This window comes from Mizuhopecten yessoensis, unplaced genomic scaffold (genome assembly GCF_002113885.1).
Source record: "Mizuhopecten yessoensis strain PY_sf001 unplaced genomic scaffold, ASM211388v2 scaffold3693, whole genome shotgun sequence".
Lineage (NCBI taxonomy): Eukaryota > Metazoa > Mollusca > Bivalvia > Pectinida > Pectinidae > Mizuhopecten > Mizuhopecten yessoensis.
This window is the reverse complement of record NW_018405172.1, coordinates 288,419-315,127: the sequence shown is the minus strand read 5'-3', so window position 1 is coordinate 315,127 and position 26,709 is coordinate 288,419. Positions and strand designations below refer to the sequence as shown.

The 26,709-nt window shown below is 39.7% G+C and overlaps 1 protein-coding gene across 4 annotated transcripts in view; it reads left to right on the top strand.

Annotated features, from left to right (window-relative positions):
• LOC110447955 (discoidin domain-containing receptor 2-like) overlaps window positions 1-26,709 on the top strand; it is a 209,302-nt gene that overhangs the window by 48,299 nt on the left and 134,294 nt on the right. For 2 of the 4 annotated variants that reach the window (XM_021493956.1, XM_021493955.1), the window contains exons 1-2: window positions 17,576-17,745; window positions 18,076-18,121. The exons of the other annotated variants lie outside the window; for them this stretch is intronic. The gene's annotated coding sequence lies outside the window, so the exon portion shown is untranslated. Of the gene's footprint in view, window positions 1-17,575; window positions 17,746-18,075; window positions 18,122-26,709 lie in introns of those variants that run through there. 4 annotated transcript variants of the gene reach the window in all.

Here is a 26,709-nt window from a genome sequence, read left to right as displayed (position 1 = left end):
GTTTTCTTAATTCACTCATCCTCTTATGTTTCACTTATATATGTATACCTGTTACCAATGACAACCAAAATAATGGCTTCACATAGAAAGACTGCACAGCAAGAAATTGTATTCATGAGTGACTGTCATTTTAGACAATTTGAGGGGAGAGATACGTGAAGTAAAACAGTTGCTCTGTGGCTTTGACACTCTATGTCATTGAGCGAAGTGACAGTTTTTCAGAAAATATCCATATGCCAGAAACAGAGTAGCCCACCCATGCTCCTTTTTGATTAAATATGAAATAAATATGTTTGTTGATATCATTACTATCAGGTTGTTTGCTATACATGATATACAGTATGCTAATAGGATGTTTCCTGTTTTGTTTTTGTAGGTAAGTGAACTATTTGATGTATGGGGAAGTGGGGATGCAGCCAGATGGGACCGGTACAAAGTAGGTCACTGTCACTCACTTCTCATCAAACCTGGTGCCTTATAGCTATACCTGCTATATTAGTCGTCACAACCCACAGTTGGTTTAAATTTGAAGCCCACCCCAAAGACAACAAAGGAACATCAGTATGTAGAATTCTGAGTCTGGAACAAATTATTCCTGTCAGGGTGGTACACTTCACAGTTTTAAGTGTTGATTTTTGACATTTTTTAAAAGTCGGATTTCCGTTATATGCTTTGATTAATATTGACACTTCAATAATCTCCATACAACTGAGGAAAGGATTTCCACAGACTTGTAATCCATAGATAAATGTTAGCAGTATAAGAGAGAAATTTGGGATTGTTGGCCATCTTAAAGGTGAAAACCTAGCACTGTTTGTTTAGGTAATGCGTGTTATCCCCGCCTGTTTATTTTTACCGTTATACAGCCAGTACAAGTTATGAGCAGTCTGTCCATGTTGTATGAAGGTATTTCGGAAAGCTCTCCTCATAATCCGCTAGATAAAAAGTCAACATTGCCACAGATGTATAAACTGGCATTTATTTCTCGTGAAAACAAATCCACATGGAACAACTGATTGAAGGGAAGCTGCCAAATTTTAAGGAAAGGTAATGTTGTTGTATTTCTTCACACGAGTAACTTTCCCTGCAGGCATAATTTTGTGGTTAGGCATTTTAGATAAAATATGCACAAGAAAAAATAACTTGAGCTGAAATTATGTAACCTGGGTTGGCAGGGATTTTGTTTTAAACATGTTTTATGGGTCTGTAATTAGACAATATAAGTGCCAAGACCAGGCCTACGGGGCTACGTCACTGTGAGCTGCTACACAGAGCAGGTTTTCTCCAAATTCTGGTATAAAACTCAATTGCACATGTGTAAATCATAATTAGTGTTGGAAATATATTTCAATGGAATCTGTTGTCTGTTTTACATTGAAACCATACTGAAATTGAATTGTTGTAAACATACCACAGGCAGATTCAGGGGGAGCACAAACAACAGTAGATTTGTATGGAAATTCTAGGATTCATGCTGTGTTCAATTTCTGTTTGGAACTTGTTGTAAATAAATGAAGTGTCAGTTAATTGAAATATTACAATTAGAATCTGGTATAGGACATGTAAAGTTATCCCTTACATTGCATGACTTCCTACAATTATAATCAAGTGTTGTGGAATTTTTTTCAGCCTTCTGCATTTTTGTTAGGCATAGCACTTCCCATAAAATGCTCTCAAGACCTCAATCAATGATAATTCAAGCTTCTAAAAGATCCGGAACCTTTGTACTTCCACACGAATTCAAATGAATCATGCTGACGAAATCCAAAAGTTAATTTTACCCGTATCTGTCTTTGTCTTGTGCCTGTTGAGCAATGAGTCCTTCTCACTTCCAATTCTCGTCAAAATCGGTGAAAAATCTCTCTTCTCAATCGCCAGCAATTTGTAGTTTCCATATTAGCCCATATGTTGCGTGGCACAGCATTGCTTTCAATTCCCATAATTTTCCATTTAAAGACATTTGAAATATTGATTTTTGCAGCTTTCCTAGTTTTAGCAATGAGATGGTGTTACAAACATAATTGAGGTGTGATTCAATCATGGCTTGTTTTTTTCATATATTTATATTTTTGAATTTTCATTCTGGTGTATCATGGGAGATGAAATGTGTTGAATTTTGATTTTATCACACCCTTTCATATATTAGAGTCGAGAATGGTGGATAATTTTAGATAAAAGTTGACAGAATGAATCAAGTCGATTTGTTAAAAGCTTATCCGAGAATATTGATTTAGTTTTGTGGAAACAAATTATATGTTATTCAAGAGTTCTCTTGAATGCTTCCATCCCTCACTGAGATTTTAGATTAGTCCATATGTTGGACCTCACAAAGTCCTAACATTCAGACTGAAGATTCTATATCTAAATGTAACTATTTGTAGGGATGATGGAAAATGTGCTACTGTGTTAGGGATATTTTAAACATTTCAATCAACTAGTACCTCTGTATATGCATGATGTTCTGGAAATATTGGCAACTCCCCCATATCTGTCCTGGACTGATCCCACACGTTGAGATATCAAAGCAGTCTACCATTTTTGGAACCTGATTCGTTATAAGACAAATATAAGGCATTTTATTAACTCTGGTCAGGTAATTTGTTTGTATCAAGAACCACAAATGGGCATCCAGATTGTATGTCTTTAAGCTTTGACATGACAGCAGTTTCTAGAGATACCTTGGTACATTTTACCCAGGAGACTATCCTCTTTGAGGAAGTCATTTAGAATTTGCAAAAGAGTTGGAATTGAGCCTTGAGTTAGATTTCTAATCAATGTGAGAAAACGTTATGGGGCGCCGGGGAGTGTAGAGGAGTACAGGATAACTAGATCGCAGGCATGTTGCCTTATTTCTGTCGGAAAGATAGAAAATGTTGGACACCAGGGATTTGTGTGTACAAACATCGACACAAGCTGAAGCACATTTGTGTCTTGAGCGGTAGAAAGGTTTGCGTGTTTCAGGGACATAATTTGTTTCTGTTGAGTTGAAGGCCATTATGTCTGGGGGAATTATTACTCAAAGGGGGAAATTTTCATATTGAAAGGTAGCCATGCGATAGGCAATACATGCAATGTCCATATATAGGTAGGAGGAATTGTATGCTGATTAGATGTCTGGCTGGGACAGTGGTGAGTGAACTAAGGCTGCTGTTGGGTCAGATCTCGGGAAATCTTTCTTATATTTAATGTCTTGTTATATATTATGAGAAATATATGCCTGTTAAATATTGATATCTGTGGTAATAAGGTAACATTTTATTTGGCAAAAGAGGGAAGTGAACAGTTTGGAAATCTTTTGTATTGGAGATGCTTTTTGTCCCCAGAAAGAATGTTTTAATATGTTTTGAAGCTTTACTAACAACACATCATTTGGTGTTGTGTGTTACTGTATGCTGAGAACTGTATATGGCTGTTAGGTGACAAATCAATATCTGTAGGAATGGTAAGAATCATTACTTTATAACACATTTTGCTTGCATCAAAGAATATAAGGATTGGACAGGGACAAGGTTACTGGGGGGGGGGCAAGACAGTGTTTCATTACCCTATCCAACACGTCAGCAGCAGCACTTTTTTGGGTCACTGAAACTATTACGTTGAAACCCAAGAGATATTGCACCCAGACAAATTTGTATTCGAAATGATTTGATTAGATAAGGCACGATGTTGTTGGGGAGGCGGGAGAAAATATGGTTATTAATAATGGGCACCGCAGTGATGTCTTTCCTATTGATTTGAAAGCTTCTGGGTAGAGTCTAGCACCCGAGGGATGAGACTGATGATTAACGATTCAATTGGACGATGGCTCTGAGTACAGGCTGGAAATAGAAACATTATCGGTGAATTTACAATAATTTATATAGTGAGGAGTGCTTGTGGAGGAGGGATTCTCCGAGGACATCATGCTGCCGACTAACACTATAAAGTTCTTACTGGTGCCAAACAATGAGTTGTATTCCATGGCAGTTCATTATAACATACTAATTTGTGCAATATCAAAATTAAACAGGAGTGAGAGAAGCATGTACATGCAATGAAAAAGTTTCACAGCAATTTTAACAGGAAAACTGTTTTATTTAATTCCTATTGTACTCCTGTAAATTTCTCTAGAGACATACAGTAAAGAATGATCATGCCACCACAAGTCTTCAGCCATAATGGAGTTAATCTCTAATCCCTTGTCTGTGTGTCACAAAGGCTAGTGTGATATTGTCCATGACCTTTTGTAGCCAAACACAAAGGTTAACGGTCAGACAATCGACTTCGATCCATGGCAGTTATCCATTACTTTGTAACAGTTGTCTCAACAAAGGGAGATAATGAAGAGGCCAGGTAATGTCATCTTTATATTGATGCTTCTACCCTCAGGTACCCTGGCACATAAAGGTGGAAGAATTTGGATGACACCTTATACTTTAAAGTTCTAAAAGGGGTCTGGCGCTAATGATATCACCTTTCAATTACGATCGTAATACCACAAGTATGTACTGTGTCACTGATAGGATGTCAGGATTAACGACAACAAAAACCGAGCGAAAGCTACAGAATGAGTGATCTTGTCTTGTTAAAATGCTAAGTCATAAAATTTTAATGAAGATTTGGGTTTTTTACGGAAGTGGGAAGTGTACATGGCTCTAACATAGGATCAGATGAGTCCTAAGATATGACGGGATTATAGCGGTAACCCTGTCCTAACATCAAAGTGTTCTATTGTTACGCCTTCACTGCGGCACACAGTGGTTTGCTTGTGTCTTCGAGGACAACAGTCCCCTGGGGCTTGACTCATTTTAATCTGTACAAGTTACCTTTAAGCTGTTATATATCTTAATGACCTGCAGATATTTTTTGTAAAGGAAAATAGTTCAGTTCTTAAAAAATAGGAAAAGTAGTTTTTTTCCCAGTGTCTTCATCCTTCTAAAATTAGAAGTTAGTCTGACTTAGTATGGTCACTTGTCTGACTTAGTATGGTCACTAGTCGGACTTAGTATGGTCACTATAGTCTGACTTAGTATGGTCACTAGTCAGACTTAGTATGGTCACTATAGTCTGACTAAGTATGGTCACTTGTCTGACTTAGTATGGTCACTAGTCAGACTTAGTATGGTCACTAGTCAGACTTAGTATGGTTACTAGTCAGACTTAGTATGGTCACTAGTCTGACTTAGTATGGTCACTAGTCGGACTTAGTATGGTCACTAGTCTGACTTAGTATGGTCACTTGATAAAGTTTGATCCAGCAGGACACTTGCTCCAGGGTACATCATAGGTACCAAGTATGACTATGGCATTAACACCAACTCAAGTCTTAAACTGTTCCAGATATATAATCTTGTGTTATAGTTCTCTTTTCTATCCAAAGGGATAGAATTAGCCTCCCTCTCCTGGGTTCTGTGTGCGTCTTGTATCAGGAGGTGATTTCAGAAAGTTGATGGACTGAGTTTAGCTTAGTTTGTTGAAAGTGTGTATCTAACATAATGAAAGGTATTATTTAGCTTTCCATACGACAATATTTTACAAAATTGGAAACACCTCAGTTTTTCTCTTACTCAAAAAGTTAGTAATTAAGATTGTCCTACCCTAATTCTACTGTGAAAATACTTCTCCTTTTAGAGTGACAGAAAAATTGTTTAAAGAAGAAAATAAAATGTTCAGTCATGTTTTCCTGGGCAAATGTGGGGACAGTGAGTGTAAAAGACCCCTTAATCACATCTGTCTGGTACTGAACAACATTAGAGGGCCTGACCCTGTGTTAGTTATTCTGGCTGTAAAACTGTACCGCACTAGACGATGAAGTAGGGATATGTATAAGATAAAGCCTTTGTCATTTCCCAGGTTATTTGCATAACAAATAACCACAAACGTTTTTACAGTGTCATAATGAAAGGGAGAGGTGATGACAATTTGTATGAGCTCTTTCTCCGGTGAGTTTGTCATGTAATCTTCTGGTCAGTGTTTTCTACTCCGAGTTTGATGTATGCAGGAAGACAAGGGTGGCATCAGATAAGGAAAGGGAGAAGTTGATGAGATCATAATTTTATTACAAAAATGAATACTGTGGTGTTCAGCTCCCAGAACGCCCACTTGATTTGGAAGTGAGGGAGACTTAAAGTGGGAAGGGTCCGATGCCTATAATTCAAAATACTGAATGGAATTGGAGGAAACTTTGGCTTAAATGTTGACTTTTTACCACATCGCAGCAGTAAAATATGATAAGTGTTGTGTGCATGAGTTTATAGAGGGGGGTATTCAAAATATATCAGTAATTGGTTTGAAAGTTTGGCTGTCGACCTATGATAAAAGACATATCACAGGAAAGGCATTCATAGGGAGGGGTTAGAGCCATTATATAAAATATAGGAATAATTGGGGAGATAAATTTTGGCAGGGTAACCAGCTCAGCTTCCTGTGGTTTGGGTGCAGAGGAAGCTTTGATCTGCATTCTGACATTTACAATTGTCACTGGTACTCCCCGAAACCAAATTACTCCTGTCAAATCTGTCTTCATCAGATGGCCAACAATTTCACAGTATACTGGTAGAATTGAACAATTTCTCAAAAAGGAATCTGACATGCCTTCACAGTGTTTACACACTGGACGGAAAATCTATATCTTTGTATAGAAATGCAATTATATTTTCACATCTAACTTGTTGTTGTTGAATCTCTAAAATTTAACATTTCGTTGTTGTTGAATCTCTAAAATTTAACTTTTCGTTGTTGTTGAATCTCTAAAATTTAACTTTTCGTTGTTGTTGAATCTCTAAAATTTAACTTTTCATTGTTGTTGAATCTCTAAAATTTAACATTTCGTTGTTGTTTGATATTCCTTTGGCTGTTGTGTTAGTTGTTTGTTTGATATTCCTTTGGCTGTTGTGTTAGTTGTTTGTTTGATACTCCTATGACTGTTGTGTTAGTTGTATGTTTGATACTCCTATGACTGTTGTGTTAGTTGTATGTTTGATACTCCTATGACTGTTGTGTTAGTTGTATGTTTGATATTCCTATGACTGTTGTGTTAGTTGTATGTTTGATATTCCTATGACTGTTGTGTTAGTTGTATGTTTGATACTCCTATGACTGTTGTGTTAGTTGTATGTTTGATACTCCTATGACTGTTGTGTTAGTTGTATGTTTGATATTCCTATGACTGTTGTGTAGTTGTTTGTTTGATATTCCTATGACTGTTGTGTTAGTTGTTTGTTTGATATTCCTATGACTGTTGTGTTCTTGTTTGTTTGATATTCCTATGACTGTTATGTAGTTGTTTGTTTGATATTCCTATGACTGTTGTGTTAGTTGTTTGTTTGATATTCCTATGACTGTTGTGTTAGTTGTTTGTTTGATATTCCTATGACTGTTGTGTTAGTTGTTTGTTTGATATTCCTATGACTGTTGTGTTAGTTGTTTGTTTGATATTCCTATGACTGTTGTGTTAGTTGTTTGTTTGATATTCCTATGACTGTTGTGTTAGTTGTTTGTTTGATATTCCTATGACTGTTGTGTTAGTTGTTTGTTTGATATTCCTATGACTGTTGTGTTAGTTGTTTGTTTGATATTCCTATGACTGTTGTGTTAGTTGTTTGTTTGATATTCCTATGACTGTTGTGTTAGTTGTTTGTTTGATATTCCTATGACTGTTGTGTTAGTTGTTTGTTTGATATTCCTATGACTGTTGTGTTAGTTGTTTGTTTGATATTCCTATGACTGTTGTGTTAGTTGTTTGTTTGATATTCCTATGACTGTTGTGTTAGTTGTTTGTTTGATATTCCTATGACTGTTGTGTTAGTTGTTTGTTTGATATTCCTATGACTGTTGTGTTAGTTGTTTGTTTGATATTCCTATGACTGTTGTGTTAGTTGTTTGTTTGATATTCCTATGACTGTTGTGTTAGTTGTTTGTTTGATATTCCTATGACTGTTGTGTTAGTTGTTTGTTTGATATTCCTATGACTGTTGTGTTAGTTGTTTGTTTGATATTCCTATGACTGTTGTGTTAGTTGTTTGTTTGATATTCCTATGACTGTTGTGTTAGTTGTTTGTTTGATATTCCTATGACTGTTGTGTTAGTTGTTTGTTTGATATTCCTATGACTGTTGTGTTAGTTGTTTGTTTGATATTCCTATGACTGTTGTGTTAGTTGTTTGTTTGATATTCCTATGACTGTTGTGTTAGTTGTTTGTTTGATATTCCTATGACTGTTGTGTTAGTTGTTTGTTTGATATTCCTATGACTGCAAGTCCTCAATAGGTAGTATTGAAATTCACATGATATATTTTCAATCTTAAAGATCATTGAAAATCAAAGACCCATTGATAAGATGAGGGCTAATCTCTAGCTGTTTTAGTGTTAAGGGAAAAATCAAACATATTTACTACAATTGTTGGAGGTAAATGAGACAAAAATGTGCATGTGTTTTGACACCTACTTATAATGCTCAGCAAAGAGACTTTGTGGAGAGGGATCAGTAATAAGATGTTAGATAAGAGACAAAGTGGTGTCGCCCCCAGTGGTAGGGTTACACACCCCGGACACTCTGTCTGTATCATGGTGGGACACACTTGTGTGGGGCCATGTCAAGTACCTGCAAAAATGAGTATGGTTTGTTGTCATAGGTGTAAAGCCATAAGGACCAAGTTGTGACAGGTTTTCCATCGAAATCCAGGTATTCTTTTGTATGCTTTATTAACTTTTTGAAGAGGTTGCTCTCAGTGAGCTGTAGGTTTTCGTGACAAGTTGCGACTTTACACCGTCTTTATCCACCCAATGTTTAAGTATTGATATCAAGAGACGACATGTGTCGTGTCGTCTTCCAATGATGGTAATTAAGACGAAGAAACGGAAATCTCACATCTCTCACGAGAGCGCTTGATATGTTTATGGGTCATCTGAGTCCAATGAAATCTTTAACAGATTATTATCTAAATACTCATCTTGTCTATTGTGCTTTAAAGCATTCTGGTCCCCCACAAGCTGGGTGTTATATCATTGCTGAATCTCTGTGGAGAAAAGCAATGCCTAGCCAAGAAATATCTATCAGTTGTGAGGGGATTAACTAAAGGGCACTGATATTATTTCAAAAATCTTTGTTGATAGGATAAACTCATGCAGAAAATAAACAATTTGAATATGTCTATAGATGGGAGTGGGATAGCACTTCTTAATATTCTAAACTCTTTTTTCTTTCAAATATTTCAAACAGATGAAAAAAGGACTACAACACGGCTGCCCTATTTCTAAATGGCCTTTAATGAAGGGAATGGTATGATTATTACCATGAGATCAAGATACTTCAATATATAGTATTGAATTTAAAAGCTACTCTTCCAAACTGAAGTACAGTTTATCCTTTGATATGTGAATTGTGTGTTTGTCAAACCTCTTCATATTTATTAGATCAATATGCGCCATTTTTTGTTGAAAAAGGCCCCCTGGTGGTGACGTATATAACTACAGTTATACCTTAGTGTTGTCCACTTTTTTCCAAGCAGTTACCTTCGGAACCTCCCCTCTGGGTTCCAAGCATGACCTTTGTTTACAAAAGGTGCTTCACTAAAATATCCCCATTTGCTCTCCCACAAAGCCTGAATGACACGAGGGCCTTGGAATGTTGGCAATGTCGCCCAAATGTCAATACCCTTTAATGCGATTTTTCTGGAGGTATAAAAACTTCTCCATTTTAAACATGTGCATATGCTTGTCTTCCTTTTGTGTGAAATGTCCCTCTGGAATGGCACACATGTTTTATGACTATCTACCGTTCATACAGTCAATGTTGTGTGATGATAATGGAGAAAGGGCTAGGAAATGTGTCTCATACTGTCAATGTTGTGTGATGATAATGGAGAAAGGGCTAGGAAATGTGTCTCATACAGTCAATGTTGTGTAATGATAATGGAGAAAGGGCTAGGAAATGTGTCTCATACAGTCGATGTATTGTGATAATAATGGAGAAAGGGTTAGGAAATGTGTCTCATACAGTCAATGTTGTGTGATGATAATGGAGAAAAGGCTAGGAAATGTGTCTAATACAGTCAATGTTGTGTGATGATAATGGAGAAAGGGTTAGGAAATGTGTCTCATACAGTCAATGTTGTGTGATAATAATGGAGAAAGGGCTAGGAAATGTGTCTAATACAGTCAATGTTGTGTGATGATAATGGAGAAAGGGTTAGGAAATGTGTCTCATACAGTCAATGTCGTGTGATGATAATGGAGAAAGGGCTAGGAAATGTGTCTCACACAGTCAATGTGTCTCGGAGTGTTGTAGGGTGACCTGTACAGTGTCTGGGAGTGTTGTAGGGGGACCTGTACAGTGTCTGGGAGGGTTGTAGGGTGACCTGTACAGTGTCTGGGAGTTTTGTAGGGTGACCTGTACAGTGTCTGGGAGTTTTGTAGGGTGACCTGTACAGTGTCTGGGAGGGTTGTAGGGTGACCTGTACAGTGTCTCGAAGTGTTGTAGGGTGACCTGTACAGTGTCTCGGTAGTGTTGTAGGGTGACCTGTACAGTGTCTCGGGAGTGTTGTAGGGTGACCTGTACAGTGTCTCGGGGGTGTTGTAGGGTGACCTGTACAGTGTCTCGGGAGTGTTGTAGGGTGACCTGTACAGTGTCTTGAAGTGTTGTAGGGTGACCTGTACAGTGTCTCGAAGAGTTGTAGGGTGACCTGTACAGTGTCTCGGAGTGTTGTAGGCTGACCTGTACAGTGTCTCGGAGTGTTGTAGGCTGACCTGTACAGAGAGGACCACATTACATATTTATAAGTGAGGTAGGGAACGGCTAAGTTACATTACACCATTGTGACGGTTTGCAAATATAATACAGAGGTTCCCTCTGAACATACATCAAAACACTGACACTAAAACTCCGAGTTATTTTCACATCCTGTATAAGAATTTGAAGGAAGGATATGGCGAGAAGTAGAAAAATGAAATAAAGAATGTTCAATAAGCACCTGAAGGTTTGATGAAAGGCAAAGGAAGTTAGTAAGCAAACTTTTTGTCATTAGATAAATAAATCGCCCCAATAACAAATGAGAAAAGAAAAAGAAGAAAGAGAAATGTATGTTTAAAGTCAGGCAGAATGGCTACAGTAAGGCCTAGGCTTACAGAAGAAATGAGGGATAAATATACAGTGTACCAGCAACACTGTGGTGGGTGAGAGATGGGAACACCCCCTGGTGTTATTGTGTGGGTAATGTCCCCTATACCTCGTGCTGTAGGAGACTGACTTGTCACCGGGACGTCTCTCCAGTCTTACACTGACAGCTAAACAAGTCAGGTGTTCTCTATTAAATCAGTGTTACTGATATTGAATCAAACTGACAACTCCTTCAAACAGAATTATTGTAGAACCCCAGTCTTACTATTATTGAAACATGTCAATTGTATTGTTGCCATTCTGCAAAGAGTTAAGAGGAGGTTGGCAGATCCTCTTGATAGATTTAAAAAATAAATATTTGTTGACATTAGTAAGTGCTGTCATTGCCTTTATCCTGAAGATCATTGGGTTGGGAGCAGTGCCAAGCTTATCCTAAAGATCATTGGGTTGGGAGCAGTGCCAGGCTTATCCTGAAGATCATTGGGTTGGGAGCAGTGCCAAGCTTATCCTAAATATCATTGGGTTGGGAGCAGTGCCGGGCTTATCCTGAAGATCATTGGTTTGGGAGCAGTGCCGGGCTTATTCTGAAGATCTTTGGGTTGGGAGGAGTGTCGAGCTTATCCTGAAGATCATTGGGTTGGGAGCAGTGCCAGGCTTATCCTGAAGATCATTGGGTTAGGAGCAGTGCCAAGCTTATCAATAAAACTTAATATTGACAAAATTCATAAGGCAAATAAAAGGTCTGATGCTCCTTAAGATAGATTGTGATATCTGTGGTATATTGACAGATATGCCAGATCAGTGTAACTTCTGTTATATGTACTGATCAGTGTCTATGAATTGTTCAAATATCTCTGACAAGGTCGGCTATCAGGTCTTGTTTGATTGGACAAGCTAATGTTGTCACTTTGATCCATCGTTATGTGGCATGGCCTGTATTTATTGGAGTTCAGAGTGAGACTGGAGAGTAAAGTCTGCCTCTTTATTGGATCTACTCATATGCTGTAATGTTATTCAGTATCAAGTTTGACATTGAAGACGCAGCAGGTTTTGAGATAATTTTGATGTTTGATGCGAGTCTAAATTATAATTACTTATCATCCATTTCACCCGGCACAAACACTACAATGGCAGCCATTTCAGCCCGGCACAAACACTACAATGGCAGACATTTCACCCCGGTACAAACACTACAATGGCAGACATTTCAGCCCGGTACAAACACTACAATGGCAGACATTTCAGCCTGGCACAAACACTACAATGGCAGACATTTCACCCCGGTACAAACACTACAATGGCAGACATTTCAGCCCGGCACAAACACTACAATGGCAGACGTTTCAAGTCAATGTTGTGCTGTACAGCAAGCAAAAAGGAATTCTGTGCCAGTCACTGACTTTCTATAAATGTGTATGATTTCCAAAAAGGACTGGTTTAACCTGATTCCCAAAGGACCCAAAGACTATACACATACTACAAAACAGTACAGAGCAGCTAAGAAATCTCATTCTACAAAACAGTACAGAGCAGTGAAGGAATCTCATACTACAAAACAGTACAGAGCAGTGAAGGAATCTCATACTACAAAACAGTACAGAGCAGTGAAGGAATCTCATACTACAAAACAGTACAGAGCAGTGAAGGAATCTCATACTACAAAACAGTACAGAGCAGTGAAGGAATCTCATACTACAAAACAGTACAGAGCAGTGAAGGAATCTCATACTACAAAACAGTACAGAGCAGTGAAGGAATCTCATACTACAAAACAGTACAGAGCAGTGAAGGAATCTCATACTACAAAACAGTACAGAGCAGTGAAGGAATCTCATACTACAAAACAGTACAGAGCAGTGAAGGAATCTCATACTACAAAACAGTACAGAGCAGTGAAGGAATCTCATACTACAAAACAGTACAGAGCAGCTAAGGAATCTCGTCACTTTTGTATAGATACATTGTTTGGAATGAAATCAGATTTTATATTGGTGCAACTCATCTGGTCCTAGCAATCTGTGAGCTCCTTGGTGTAACCTGTTCACGTTATCTATGGGATTGTCTTCTCCATAAAGATTCATTATGGATTGTCAAAGGTCATGTAAATAACATCATTCAAGGTCAGATGAGATTCTAAAGGAACTACTTTAAGGTCATGAGTTGTTGGTGTCAAAATTCCTTATTACTGTCCTGGTTAAACATGACCTCTGTTTTTCTGTATTCAAAAGTTTTCCATGTGTTTGCCCTTGTAAACACAGATTGGCTTTTCACATGACTACTTTACGGGTATCTAAGCCTGGCAATGCAGATATGGCATGGTGTTTTTTTTAGATTTTGGTAGAAATCAGAAAATCCTTTATAAATATCTATAGATTGGAATTAGACAGTGACCCCATATATGGCATGACAGTACTTCTTCGGATTGGATTTTATGACTTGGAATCTAGTGGACTTTTTTTCAGGTTGACATTGAAAAAGTCGAAGACAGTTTACTAAACTGTGGCCACCTGCTACAGTGATGTTATAATGGACATTTTATACAGATCATATATACCTTGATGATTTTACCTCTCAAAGACAAATCTACAATTATTTACCAGAGCGTGTGCTATCATAAGGCTTGTTTAATTCAAGAAATCTATTTGTAGTGTAGTGTCATAGATAGAAGAACACGGGTTACACTGTAGGGAGCACAACATACTTTAGGGATAGGTAAAGCAAAAGCATTGATTGCCCGGCACCCTCTTTTATGGATGTTGTACAATTTTATTTTACCTTAACAGATATTTTATGACATTTCATAGCTATTTTCTCTTTGGGCCATCCATAACAGCAAATCATGAATTTCAAAATGGCTCTTTAATGATATGGGTGGGGGGGGGGGGGTTCGTAAAAAACAAATAACTACCAGCAGTTTGTGAATAGTTTATTGACTCTGAAAAACTGAGTTATTTTGAGGAAACTTATCTCTATATAAAATCAAGCTTAAAATCAGTTTCAAGGTAGAAAATGTATATACTTTGTAAAATAAAGTGTGATTTTTTCAAAATATATGTTCACAATCGATCAATTTTCTCTTTATATGCTATGAATGTATATATATACATTATTTGTTAACATTTCGGTAGATAATACTTTATTTGTTTTACTTATTTACATCAGTTATATTAACATAAAATTTTCCATAAGGTTTTCAGTATGAAATTTTAAGAATTAAGTTCGGTTAGTATGAAATATGTACTAGTAATTGATCATGTTGTCCTTCTATGTGCTATTTTATGAACTAAGGTCTTACCTTTGCAAATATTTTTTTCTTTCTTTCTGAATATTGAACAGTTATTATATACAATTATTTATATATGGTGGTTTATATACAGTAATATATGAGGTTTTTGTATAGTTACTATAGCTAGTAATTTATATACATACATTTATTAAGTTCTTATACAGAATGATTTATATACTGTTATTATATACTGTTATTATACTGTTATTATATACTGTTATAATATGCAAAACACAATAAATTGCCAGTTGTAATGTACACAAATAAGAGATCAAACCTGTTGAACCATTTTTGTTTTAAAAACATTTTCAATTTCAAATGACTGATAAGTTCTATTTGTTCTCAAAGCAGATTAAAGTGTGCACTTGATGCATGTCCAATATTTGAAAAATAAGTCTCCAGAATTTTAACATTGAGATTGGACAGAGATGGCCTTTTGGCCGATGTATGATACACTTTGACATTGTAAGCCTGACGTTGGCGATTGTAAGCCTGACATTGTCGCCAGTAATCTGGTATTTGTCACCTGGCTTTGACAAGAGATCTGTTTATGTAATGTCGTGGCAGATTCCCGCTTTACAGACAACTTAAACACCTCAGACTCTTAGCTTTACCTACAAAAACAGTTAATGACAAGCCAATGACAGATCAGCCAAGCTTTAGGTCGGTCAGTATGAATGAAAAATAACATTTATCTGGTTGTTCTTGGGTCAAAGTCATTTTGACCCAGAATTTTGTCTGTCAGAATTTAAATAGGATATTTCATGCAGTTCAAATATTTTTCTTTTGAATTCATTAGTTTGATGTTTCACCAGCAATGATGTGACATTTGCACTGCTAAAATATCCAATTTGCTATGACACCTACAGTAATCATTTTGTGTTAGGACCAGTTATCTTGCGATCAACAATGTGGCACTTATAGTGGCGTAGTGAACGCTGACAGATCATATATAAATATATAAATACATCTATTTGTTTACCTTAAATCATTTGAGATACGTGTCTCCTAAATCAACAATAAGATGCTGTTGCATAGTTTGTTATCTTTTGTAAAAGATCCATAATTGAATATTCTTACTCATTCAAATGAAAAATAATTTTCACACGTTCATTAAAAGAGAGAAAATTCTTTGTTATAATAGTTGAAGTTAAAAAATGAGGGAACATGTCCGCCAGAGCAGACAGGTAAAATCTCAGGTAGTGATCCTAAGTAATCGTTGTGATGATCACCTACCTGGGCGCACACCTATATGGCAAGGGGCACCTGTAGTGATGATGGGTCATTTGTCAACATAACCCTTCAAATTGATGATTCAGGGTTGACTTGGGTCCTGTTTTGTTGGAGAGAAGTTTACTGGTGTGATTTATCTTCTGTTGTCTCTCTGGGATTTATCTGGGAGCTTAGAGCAGGCTCATTCTAAGTCCTCGTCAAATACTCGGGACAGGAGAGGAAGCCAACTGGAGCCAATCAGTAGTCGACTATCTAGCCTAAAACAATGGACGGTATATAAACTGTGGTTGATTTTTGACTGAAAATGTTACCTGTGGCTATACTATAGTTCTCTATCCCCTACACTTTCACACCTATTTTCAGATTTGTATTCTTTCAGGACAGGAAATATGTTTAGAGTAGTATATATATACACACAATTAATTGGATGAATTATTTCAATAGGGAAATTAACATATCATGAACCATTGTAAGCATTTATTGCTTAACAGATGTCTAACAAAGTCATCAACGTCCTGCTCACCTTTCTATAGGTTATCATAACGTTAGAGCATCTACCTCTACCATCCTGCTCCGACCAGGTGAATTAGTCCGTGATTTCTCAGGGATTCTCCAGGTCATGGTTTTTCCTGGCGTCCAGGATCACTTGCCTCAGGGACATACTGGAGTCAGGATCAAATAAAAGAAAACGTTAATAAATAAGTAGCCCAGAATTCACGTACATTCCTCCTTTTCTGTGATTCATTTACATAATTGTTAAAAACCAGTTTTTTTCTATATGCCATATTTCATTTTGATCAATATTTCATGAATTTATTCTGAAGCATTCAAAAAAAGATAACTGCTTCCCCTTCTTAAGCAGCATCAAACCGTAAAAGTAGGGTTTCTTAACCGTGTCATTCACATTTATTTCTTCCAGGAGAGATCCAAAATCAAAAGAAAATTTTGACATTCCTTCAAATAAATTGAAATACCTGCACATGGGAAATTGCTTTTATGAAGCATGAAGCACTGTAAAATATCACAAGATGGTCTGAGATATTTAAAGAGGGCACTGTTAGAGATGTCTGAAATGCAGTATTATGTAAATGGCTCTGACATATACACCCTGTGGCCATGAGATATGTAAAATTTGGTAGAAAATAGAATGAATGCAGAAGTCTCGACTCAAACTGTTCCCTACTGTTACCACTGTAGAGGGTTCTAAATACAAAAGATAGAAACAACATTTTCACAAGTAGTCATGATTACATCAAATTATACATATTTCACACTACCTGAACATATCAACAGTGTTGAAAGATGCTTTCATGTTTGCTCAAAGTCTTTCTGTTGTTCAGTCCAAATTTATTAACACCAACTGGAGCGCAACATTATGAACTGGATAGGTAGAATATGTATCATCAAGTGATGTTTGTCAGCTTTCTCTTTGTCTCGGGGTATTTTCATTATCAAAAGCAGACATTCTTATATTCTAGAAGTGCCACTCGAGGGATTTGTTTTGGTTCTACAGAAGCTTTTTGTTTACACTCCATTTTTCTTCCAAATCTGCTTCTGTCTTAGGCTCCATTCAACTTCAAGTTCAAATATATGAGAAATATAGACCAAAATTTTGACTAGTCTCTTTAGTGTTATTTCTGATAGGGTAACTCACTAAAATAGGAAGAAATCTGAAACTTATTTCTCACAGAAATGATCAGCTACTATAAAGTTACACTCGACCAGATTACTTTTGTGTCAGTTAATGAAGCAAAGTATGCAGATGGCCTGTTGAGGAATGAAAATCTCACCATGGTTACTCGGCAGGACACACAGACGGCCGCTAGGGAAACAGTACATTGTAACCAGCGCTTACGATTGGCAAAAAAAGAAACACAAATTCCTGGTCAAAAATTGATATGTCACCATGGCAACTTGGCAGGACGAAGTACAGTACAGAAATAGGCGAGGAGTGGGTTGTGTGATGTGAAGTATGAAGTGTTATGCAAACGAGATGGTGTCCTTTGTTTACCCGGACTCAGCATACCATTGTGTAAAACATTAGCTGTGGAGATGCAGTTATTGTAATGTCGGAGCCTCTAACAGTCTGTTGACACTTCTTGATTAAATCTGGACATAGTCTTATTAATACTGTGAGGTTCTAACAGGGTCAAATTCTGTGGATATTGAGTGATGGTTTTCAGGATTGGGCAGGCAAAATTCTTGAAGGGAGAGATTGACCTCCTAGATATTTTCCTTGACAGATAACATTAAATAACGACTGCATTCACTGAAACAGCTTTTATAGTGATAGCCGGACTCCATCTTAATTTACCACTATATAATATAGTCAGCCCATTACCTCCAAATTATGTTCAATAACATATTATATACATTGTTATTAAAGAAATAGGTTTGCCTCATTATCATGTAAAACTTGATCATAAATAGTTGTTTATTTTATGCTTTTGTGTTTTTTTCAGGTAAGTGAAATGTTACATTTGAAGTGTTGAAGTGATGCTGCTGACTGTAAGTTATCAATTAACTTCACAATTCTATATAATACTCCTTTTTACATCACCTAAGCAAAATTTCAACCACATCAGTTCCTTGTTTTACTCTTCAAAGAGTATTAGTTTAGCTACAGGTCATGCAGACATTTGTGGCCTTTCAACCTTAAGAGTTTAGGTTAACTTTCACAAAAAGTTCAAAATTCACTGAAACACAACAACTTTATCCTTCAGGCCCTGGTGACGTTTTGACCTGAAGATTTCATTTCACAAAAAGTCAAACAATCATTGAAACACAAGACTTGGGTGTAGTTTTGTAACAAATTCCTGAACAGCTATGCACAGTTGCACACACAAGGTAGTTTACCAGTCTGCTGGGGAAGCCGTTGTTGTGCTTTCTGTTGTATGTCTCATTAGGGGAGGGATCAAATGTAGCCGTGATACCAGCAGCCAGTGACAGGGCAGTGAGACTTCACAGTTGTTCACTCTTGTAATGCTGGGTCTTCTGACACAGATTTACACAACTATTCTCAATCATCTCCCTTCTGTTCTCATTACATGACAAAGCTGTTCATTTTATTTATAGTTCATTTTAGCAGTTACAATGAAAATCACATCCTTTTGGACCTGTCTTTCATTTTCCTTGACCAAAACATTCATGAAATCTGTTTTAGGTTTACAGTAGCAGGGTGATACAGCCTACGTTACTTCCTCACTACTTCTGTCTAAAAACACACTAATGAAGACACAAGTTGTCTTTTATCAGTTTGGTTGTTACCACATGTCTGAATAGAAATGAAAGTGTCATTTCAGGTCGTGTAGGTCATGTTTTCGAGTCCACAAGTCTACGATACATGATGCTGCAATGATTATTCAATGTTTACTTTCAGACAAATGCTTCTGTGCATATAGACTTGGTACATATAACGTCTACTGGTAAACGGATGCAGGCATTATGTAGTGATTGGCAGGAAAGAAATGTTTCTGTGTACAGATAGATAAAAAGGGAAGACTTTTAAAAAGGAAAGAATAATTTGTAACCATTGGTGTCAGTCATTCTGTTGGCATGGCCACCAAGATTATCCACTCGGGAAAAGTCTAGAACTTAATTCATCAAGGGAAGACACCACAAGTCAAGTAAAACAGTGTCATTAGTACTGCGTCCCTTCAGCTTGCCCAATCCTGGACGGTATCTGCGTCCCTTCAGCTTGCTCAATCCTGGACGGTATTTGCGTCCCTTCAGCTTGCTCAATCCTGAACGGTATCTGCGTCCCTTCAGCTTTCTCAATCCTGGACGGTATCTGCGTCCCTACAGCTTGCTCAATCCTGGACGGTATCAGCGCCCCTTCAGCTTGCCCAATCCTGGACGGTTTCTGCGTCCCTTCAGCTTGCCCAATCCTTGACGGTATCTGCGTCCCTTCAGCTTGCACAATCCTGGACGGTATCTGCGTCCCTTCAGATTGCTCAATCCTGGACGGTATCTGCGTTCCTTCAGCTTGCTCAATCCTGGACGGTAACAGCGTCCCTTCAGCTTGCCCAATCCTGGCCGGTATCTGCGTCCCTTCAGCTTGCCCAACCCTGGACGGTATCTGCGTCCCTTCAGCTTGCACAATCCTGGACGGTATCTGCGTCCCTTCAGATTGCTCAATCCTGGACGGTATCTGCGTCTCTTCAGCTTGCTAAATCCTGGACGGTATCTGCGTCCCTTCAGTTTGCCCAATCCTGGACGGTATCTGCGTCCCTTCTGCTTGCTCAATCCTGGACGGTATCAGCGCCCCTTCAGCTTGCCCAATCCTGGACGGTATCTGCCTCCCTTCAGCTTGCCCAATCCTGGACGGTAGCTGCGTCCCTTCAGCTTGCTCAATCCTGAACGGTATCTGCGTCCCTTCAGCTTGCCCACTCCTGGACGGTATCTGCGTCCCTTCAGATTGCTCAATCCTGGACGGTATCTGCGTTCCTTCAGCTTGCTCAATCCTGGACGGTATTTGCGTCCCTTCAGCTTGCTCAATCCTGAACGGTATCTGCGTCCCTTCAGCTTGCCCACTCCTGGACGGTATCTGCGTCCCTTCAGCTTTCTCAATCCTGGACGGTATCTGCGTCCCGTCAGCTTGCCCAATCCTGGACGGTACCTGTGTCCCTTCATCTTGCCCAATCCTGGACGGTATCTGTGTCCCTTCAGCTTGCCCAATCCTGGACTGTATCTGCGTCCCTTCAGCTTGCCCAACCCTGGACGGTATCTGCGTCCCTTCAGCTTGCTCAATCCTGGACGGTATCAGCGTCCCTTCAGCTTGCCCAATCCTGGAGGGTGTGTTGGCTGGTTACTATAGGGTTGTTTTTATTGTCTGCTGTAGAGCTTTAAGGTGTTGAATATCTACTATTTTTGTAATTCAAACCACCCTATCAAAATGGTTTAACAGGCAGGTTGACCTTCAGTACTGTCAGAAATACACCGTCAAAAATACACGCATTTGTGATATTACATCTCTGCATGGCAACCTCCTCATCTGCTTATAATCTGGAGGGGAGATCATTTACTGCGTTAGTCTTCTACTTCCTGTTTCCTGTTAGTTCATTTTAAAGGTATTCATAATATCAAACACATTGGTATAGTGTTTTTCTAAAAGACTTTTAATATTTTGGCTCTATAATAACAGGTATGTAGTAAGGTTTAAATGTGATTGATCATAGCAAAGAGGTCTTCAGCACACATGCTTGTTGAATGTATGACTGAATATGTTTTAGATCATTACCATTTGTTGTGTTTCTCATTGCCTACAATTTTTCTTTTAGCATTTATGCATGAAATATAGACATTTAAATAGAAAAAAATTGCAAGCAGCAAAATTTACACAAAAAATATCTTGTGGTAGGTTTACTGAACAAATTCTGATTTTGCTTCCATAAAGTCATTTTTTGTAAAACTGAATGGATTGTTTATCGCAATGTTTTTGTCATTCCTGATTTGTACAATCCGTACATACTTCAGTAGTTTTGTTCTGGCGTTGATCTGTATAATCCTTGATGTACAAGGTGTTCCTCACTAATCAACAGACAGCTAGGCTGTTATCTGTTCTGACACAAACCACAGAATGTGTGCAGATGAGCTGTTATTGGAGCTTAGGCCTGACAGGTCCGACCAGTCTGTTGTCTGGACTGAGCTAGGCCGACCAGTCTGTTGTCTGGACTGAGCTAGGCCGACCAGTCTGTTGTCTGGACTGAGCTAGGCCAACCAGTTTGTTGTCTGGACTGAGCTAGGCCGACCAGTCTATTGTCTGGACTGAGCGAGCTAGGCTGACCAGTCTGTTGTCTGGGCTGACCTAGGTTGACCAGTCTGTTGTCTGGACTGAGCGAGCTAGGCTGACCAGTCTGTTGTCTGGACTGACCTAGGTTGACCAGTCTGTTGTCTGGGCTGAGCTAGGCCCGACAGGACCGACCAGTCTGTTGTCTTGGCTGAACTAGACCTGACAGGACTGACCAGCCTGTTGTCTGGGCTGAGTTAGGCCTGACATGACTGACCAGTCTGTTGTCTGGGCGGAGTTAGGCATGACAGGACCGACCAGTCTGTTGTCGGGGCTGAGCTAGGCCTGACAGGACCAACCAGTCTGTTGTCTGGGCTGAACTAGACCGACCAGTCTGTTGTCTTGGCTGAACTAGACCTGACAGGACTGACCAGCCTGTTGTCTGGGCTGAGTTAGGCCTGACAGCACTGACCAGTCTGTTGTCTGGGCTGAACGAGTCCTGACAGGAACGACCAGTCTGTTGTCTGGGCTGAACTACACCGACCAGTCTGTTGTCTGGGCTGGGCTAGGCCTGACAGGTCCGACCAGTCTGTTGTCTGGGCTGAGTTAGGCCTGACATGACTGACCAGTCTGTTGTCTGGGCGGAGTTAGGCATGACAGGACCGACCAGTCTGTTGTCGGGGCTGAGCTAGGCCTGACAGGACCGCCCAGTCTGTTGTCTGGGCTGAACTAAACCGACCAGTCTGTTGTCTGGGCTGAGTTAGGCCTGACATGACTAACCAGTCTGTTGTCTGGGCTGAGCTAGGTTGACCAGTCTGTTGTCTGGACTGTGCGAGCTAGGCTGACCAGTCTGTTGTCTGGACTGACCTAGGTTGACCAGTCTGTTGTCTGGACTGAGCTAGGCCAACCAGTTTGTTGTCTGGGCTGAGCTAGGCCTGACAGGACCAACCAGTCTGTTGTCTGGGCTGAACTACACCGACCAGTCTGTTGTCTGGGCTGAGTTAGGCCTGACATGACTGACCAGTCTGTTGTCTGGGCGGAGTTAGGCATGACAGGACCGACCAGTCTGTTGTATGGGATGAACTAGGCCTGACAGGACCGACCGGTCTGTTGTCTGGGCTGAACTAGGCCCGACAGGACCGACCAGTCTGTTGTCTAGGCTGAACTAGGACTGACAGGACCGATCAGTCTGTTGTCTGGGCTGAGTTAGGCCTGACAGCACTGACCAGTCTGTTGTCTGGGCTGACCTAGGCTGACCAGTCTGTTGTCTGGACTGACCTAGGTTGACCAGTCCGTTGTCTGGGCTGAGCTAGGCCTGACAGGACCCACCAGTCTGTTGTCTGGGCTGAACTAGGACTGACAGGACCGATCAGTCTGTTGTCTGGGCTGAGTTAGGCCTGACAGCACTGACCAGTCTGTTGTCTGGGCTGACCTAGGTTGACCAGTCTGTTGTCTGGACTGAGCTAGGCCGATCAGTCTGTTGTCTGGACTGAGCTAGGCCTACCAGTTTGTTGTCTGGACTGAGCTAGGCCGATCAGTCTGTTGTCTGGACTGAGCTAGGCCGACCAGACTATTGTCTGAACTGAGCGAGCTAGGCTGACCAGTCTGTTGTCTCGGCTGACCTAGGTTGACCAGTCTGTTGTCTGGACTGAGCTAGGCCAACCAGTTTGTTGTCTGGGCTGAGCTAGGCCTGACAGGACCGACCAGTCTGTTGGCTTGGCTGAACTAGGCCTGACAGGACCGACCAGTCTGTTGTCTGGGCTGAGTTAGGCCTGACAGGACCGACCAGTCTGTTGTCTGGGCTGAGTTAGGCCTGACAGGACCGACCAGTCTGTAATCTGGGCTGAGTTAGGCCTGACAGGACCGACCAGTCTGTTGTCTGGGCTGAACTAGACCGACCAGTCTGTTGTCTGGACTGAACTAGACTGACCATTCTGTTGTCTGTAGACCGACCAGTCTGTTGTCTCGACTGAACTAGACCGACCAGTCTGTTGTCTTGGCTGAACTAGACCGACCAGTCTGTTGTCTGGACTGACGGGCCAGCAAGGGACCAGATAGTATCTAGCCACATGTTTTCCTTCCTTGTTAGGTTTTTTATTTCCTCCTTTTTCAACCTTGGAATCTTTTAGCTCATTTAAGTTTATTTTAATACCCATATAGAATGGTTCATGATATTTGGACTACAAACATTACACAAAGATATGTTTGGGATTTGGAATTGATGCATTAAAGTGTACTTTCATATGGTTTCCCAATTTTTCTTCAATTGTTTTAACTGTGCTTTACCTTGATCAGGTACATGTAGTGGATTAACATGATCAGAAATCAAGGTAACAGGCTAAATAACTCAAATGCTCAGTCAGCAGAATTCAAGCAAAACTTTGAAGCCATCTATCATTTTTGGAAACAAGATCTGTTTTGTATATGTGTTGATTGGTTGGAATTAAGAAACAATATTGTGAAAATTAATAGGGTAACTTACTGAAAAAATATACTTACAAGATAATTTAAAAATATTCCCAGATATTATTACAGTTGTCAGCATGTGGTCTCTCACGTTTATCAAGGGTCAGAAGGTCAGTGAAAACCCACAATTGTAGCCCAAACCTTAGCTGTAAATGACCACGCTGTGATATCGAAAAACACTAGCTGAGAATGATCACTGCGGGAGTAATTTAACCATGTGTTGGACCGTTGATGACTGGGCAACGTGTGTTTTTATCCAGACAAACATGGCGGAGATAGGCCTGCGATTGAGAGAGAGGAATCTGATCTGACCCTATTCACCTCATCAGTGTCATGGTGTGTTTTTTCTACAGATATTTTTCATATCGTTTACTGTAAAATATCAAATAATTAAGTTTATTTGCAGGATTTTCATGGTGAATAAATACTTAAGAACGGTATAATTAGCCAGTTAAACTGCTTTATGAGAGGGGTGACATGTGTTTTTCTATAACAGGCTTATTTGTTTAACTGTTCCATTTATTAAACAGTATACTGATGATGTATATTTTGGAGTTTGGAAAACTAGCAGTAATGAAAGTAATTGTAACTGGACATTGCTGACCAACCATACCTAAACACAAACTGGAACCCAACCAAATCTCCTTCACTCCTACTCGACACTCTGCTGTTTATGAGGGGGGCAGGGTCTCTCCTCTTCAGGCAGTCATCAGACTGCTTGTATGGTCATCAACATGGTTTCCTGGTCATCATGGAGGTTTAGTTTCAGCCTCCTGGCCTAATCACTTCAAGAAAATGTAAAGATAGCAGAGAATGTCAGACCTGTGTAAAACAAACATTTTGCCTTTATCACAGATACATAGACATAGCTCCCAGTATGAGAACATTCCCCATTCCATATGGGATGTGTTGGTGTGATATTCTACACATATAACAAACACCCCTCCTTTCTAGGTCATTGCTCCCTTTCCCATATTCTTTGTCCTCTCATCTCAAGGTCAACATCCCATTCTCCCCAAGTCCGACCTTCCACAAGGTCATCATCCCATTCTCCCCAAGTCCGACCTTCCACAAGGTCATCATCCCATTCTCCCCAAGTCCCACCTTCCACAAGGTGTTCATTCCATTCTCCCTAAGTCCCACCTTCCACAAGGTCATCATCCCATTCTCCCTAAGTCCCACCTTCCACAAGGTGTTCATTCCATTTTCCTAAGGTTTTGTCCCTCAAACAAATGTCTAAATTTTTGTGTTCACCTCCTAATCTCACAACACAATAAAAGTGAAGGTCTTCTGTCGATTCCTTATTCTCCCCACAAAACAGAGAACAAAGGTCTTTTTCTGCTTCCTTATTCTCCCCACAAAACAGAGAACAAAGGTCTTTTTCTGCTTCCTTATTCTCCCCACAAAACAGAACAAAGGTCTTTATCTGCTTCCTTATTCTCCCCACAAAACAGAGAACAAAGGACTTTTTCTGCTTCCTTATTCTCCCCACAAAACAGAGAACATAGGTCAAGGTCTAGTCTTCACCCATTAGTCTTCCCACACAATGAAAGTACAGGTCTTGGCTTCACCTGTTACTCGCCCCACAACAAAGGTCAAGGACTTTTCTCGTCCCTATACTCACCCCACACAACAAAGTTAAGGACTTTTCTCGTTCCTATACTCACTCCACACAACAAAGGTCAAGGACTATTCTCGTCCCTATACTCACCCCACACAACAAAGTCAAGGACTTTCTTGTCCCTATACTCACCCCACTCAACAAAGGTCAAGGACTTTTCTCGTTCCTATACTCACCCCACACAACAAAGGTCAAGGACTATTCTCGTCCCTATACTCACCCCACACAACAAAGGTCAAGGACTATTCTTGTTCCTACACTCACCCCACACAACAAAGGTCAAGAACTATTCTCGTCCCTATACTCACCCCGCACAACAAAGTTAAGGACTTTTCTCGTTCCTATACTCACCCCACACAACAAAGGTCAAGAACTATTCTCGTCCCTATACTCACCCCACACAACAAAGTTAAGGACTTTTCTCGTTCCTATACTCACCCCACACAACAAAGATCAAGGACTGTTCTCGTTCCTATATTCACCCCACACAACAAAGGTCAAGGACTATTCTTGTCCCTATACTCACCCCACACAACGAAGGTCAAGGACTATTCTCGTTCCTATACTCACCCCACACAACAAAGGTCAAGGACTACTCTCGTCCCTATACTCACCCCACACAACAAATATCAAGGACTGTTCTCGTTCCTATACTCACCCCACACAACAAAGGTCAAGGATTATTCTCGTCCCTATACTCACCCCACACAACAAATATCAAGGACTGTTCTCGTTCCTATATTCACCCCACACAACAAAGGTCAAGGACTATTCTCGTCCCTATACTCACCCCACACAACAAAGGTCAAGCACTATTCTCGTCCCTATACTCCCCCCACACAACGAAGGTCAAGGAATATTCTCGTCCCTATACTCACCCCACACAACAAATATCAAGGACTTTTCTCGTTCCTATATTCACCCCACACAACAAAGGTCAAGGTATTGTCTTAACCACTTACAGTAAGAAACTTTTAATCAGTAAACATTTAAATGAAATAAACTTTCAGGAACCACCTCAATGAATTACCATGAGTAAACAAAGTAAAAAGAGTTGTGTCTCACCAGATCTATGTAATGTGGGTCCTTTGGTGTCTCACCAGATCTATGTAATGTGAGTCCTTTGGTTTCTCACCAGATCTGTATAATGTGAGTCCTTTGGTATCTCACCAGATCTATGTAATGTGGGTCATTTGGTGTCTCACCAGATCTATGTAATGTGGGTCCTTTGGTTTCTCACCAGATATATATAATGTGGGTCCTTTGGTGTCTCACCAGATC